Genomic DNA, 3,208 nt, shown 5'->3' with positions numbered 1-3,208 from the left:
GGCGGAGTGGAAGGCGGCGGGCGGAAGGGAGGGGGCCTGTGCGACGAAGAGAAGCTTTGCGCGCGCCGCGACTTCCCATTGGTTCTCCGCGACTCTGCTTACAAGAGGCGAGCTGATTGGCTGCTTGTGCGGTCGTGCTGCCTTGTGAGGTATAGGCCAGGAAGCGGGAGGTACCGCCTTCCTTCCGGCCCGGCTAGCCTGGAGGAGGAAGCGGGGTGAATCCGGTGGCTCTCGCGAGCATTTTCTCAGCTTCTACGGGCTGGAATGGGGGTGGCTCTTAAAGGGCGCGAGAGAGTGGTCGTTGTCTTTCGTTCTTCCCCATTAACGTGAATGGACATCTGAAGCTCTGCCACGCAGAGTCTAGCTTCTCGGACCGACGCGTATGTACGTGCGTGCGGTCTAAGCTGTTTGAAAAGCTTTATCGCTGACCATATGCGGTGCGCCACACCTCATCGTGGCTTCGCGAACAAAAGTTCAGAATTCTGGCCTTTAGGATTGGATCAGGAACTTCGCCGAGGCTGGAGCCGATCGGCTGCGCAGGAGGGTTTCCTATCGTTTCGTTGCTAGCTACTGCGGGTTCTCTTTGGATCTGGGACTTCTGGGGGTTGAAGGGTGAAAGGGTTGCCTGAGGTTGGAGACCCAGAGTATCTGAGAGCATGCGTGTTGTTGTTTTTTAACTGTTAGCGTAGAGGTGGGGAGAATGTTGGAAACGTTGGAACTGTTAAGAGTTAAGCTTTCCAATTGTCTCTCCCTTCGCTTCACTTGTGTGCATTCAAATATTTGAACTCGGAGCAAGTGCTAGATCACGTTTTTCTGGATAAAGAGGTGAACCGAGTAAGTAATATAACCCTAATGGAGTTCACAATCCAGTTGAGTTTATAACCGTTCGTGAACTTTTTTATTTTTTCGAGACAGGGTTTCTCTGTAACCCTGGCTGTCCTGGAACTTTGTACAGGAGGCTGCTTGCTTCTACCTACCAATTGCTGGCTTGCTGGCGCCACGGCCACCTAACAGCCGTAAATCATTTTTAGAGTTTCGTTTGTTTGAGAGAGGATCTTGGTGTTGGCCTCAAAATCCGGGCAATACTCCTGCCTCAGCCCTCGGAGTGATGGGGTTACAGATGTGAATCACTAAACCCAGCTGTCATACACATGAGAGTGCATTGACACGGAGTCTAATTCTGAATTGAAGAAGGGAGAATGAGTAAATTTATCTGTAGCGGGGCCTAATATGTTTGAGTAGCTGCAAAAAGGACAATATGCTGCAGCAACACAGGAAAAGGTAACTTGAGGGTCCTTTTAAGCCAAGCGTAGCATTTGAAAGGTTCAAATGTAGTAGCAGCAAGAAGAGACTCAAGTTCAGGGTTTAGGAACCTCCTAGACTTATTCAATGTATCCCTCATCAGGCTGTTATTCTGTATCTTTTATAATATCCTTTGGAATGGATAAAGTGTTTCCTTGAGTTCTAGGAAATAGTCAAGCAAGTTATCAAACCTAGGAATATTACCTGTTTGTCAGATGCATAGGTTTCGACCACCAACGATTACTAGGTAGGCATCCAAAGTGGGGATAGGCCTAGAGACTGCTCTTAACTTTTGGGATCTAGTACTAACTCCAGGTAGTGTCAGAATTGAACACGCAGCAGGTGCCTAGTATGGGAAAAATAGGCATCTGGTCACAGATGTTGAATGTAAACCCTTTATGTTAATAAAATGAATGCCTATTACCTTGGCTTTGAGGATGCTAGGAAACACTCTACCACCTGCTGTATGTACTGTGTCTGCAACCCCTTCCTGGGGTTACTTCCCGCCCCCCCCACCCCAATTAGAGCCCCATATTAGATTTTGCTTAGAACTGAGATATACTTCAGAGGTAGGATACTTGTCTGGCATGAGCAAAACACTGGATTTGAACTATCACTGGCATGGGGAGTGGGGCGGGGGTGAGGTGTGCACCAAAAAACTAGGTGGGTGGTGCATGCCTGCTGTTCTATTCTGTAGCCACTTACAGCTGCTCTGGTACTAAGATGGTCAGTTGAGTTCAGGAATTTGAGTCTAGGGGGGGAACAAGCAAACAAAAAATTTGTACCTGGGTGGCAAGGGGAGGGTAGGATAATGATAAGTGACTAAAAGAAGATCTTGAGTTCAAGGCCTGCCCAATCTGCAGACTTAAGGCAGCCTAGAGTATATAAAACGGCCTCAAATGAATAAATAATTTAGTCTGGTGGGAGCCAGGTGTCCACACATGCCTTTAATCCCAGCACTCAGGAGCAGAGGCAGGTGGATCTCTATAAATTTGTGGCCAGCCTGTTCTACAAAGCAAGTTCCAGAACAGCCAAGGCTACATTCAAAACCATTCAGTCCCCCAGAACTGGCTGAAGTCCACTTTGAAAGTTTTTTACTTCAGATTGAGTTTACTTTAGGACTGATGTTCTGACCAAAGGGATTGCTTTTTAAAGGCAAGTCGTAACTGATCATTGCTGGCTCCAGAATACTTTTATGTGCTAGGAGATTTACTTCCAGTGGTTTGAAGCCCTAAGTTCAATCACCAATGACAACAAAACAAATTCAGGCAGGTGTGGTGATGCATGCTTATAATCTTAACACTCAGGAAGCTAAAAGCAGGATTGTTTCAAGATTGAGGCCAGCCTGGACTATAGCCAGACTGTCAAAAACTTATTTTCTGGGTTTGATAAAGTTGCACCCACTACCTTAGATGTGTTAATCTCGGCAATGTGTGTATTTTACATGTAAACGCACAACATGTAGTATTCCTCATATCTGAGATAGGAATCAAAACCTGGGTCCTCTGGAAAAAACCAAGCCTAGAAATATCGGAAGATTAGAGTGGGGAGACCTTACAATGAAAGAGTTTGCTTTCCAACATGGGTATGAATTATTTAACAACATAAGGGGCTCAGAACATGGAAATTGGAATTCCTTGCTTCAGCACCACTGGTTATCTTGTCTACAAGACAGTGAGTTGTGGGATTTGGACCTGTGAGCTAATTCCTTACAGCATATCTAGTGGTGTGTCCTGTTATTTTTTTCTATCTTGGAAACTCTAATATTCTAATCCCTGTTTCAAAAGTCAAATGGGCTTGTTTGGTGATTCGGGCCTGTAAGCCTAGGATTCTATAATAGAGACCCTGTCTCAAAGAATAAAGAAAAAGATCAACACATTCAGCTTTTTGTAGCATGACTGTTGGG

Source organism: Cricetulus griseus, chromosome 2, assembly GCF_003668045.3.
Source record: "Cricetulus griseus strain 17A/GY chromosome 2, alternate assembly CriGri-PICRH-1.0, whole genome shotgun sequence".
NCBI lineage: Eukaryota > Metazoa > Chordata > Mammalia > Rodentia > Cricetidae > Cricetulus > Cricetulus griseus.
This window is presented reverse-complemented; position numbering follows the sequence as displayed.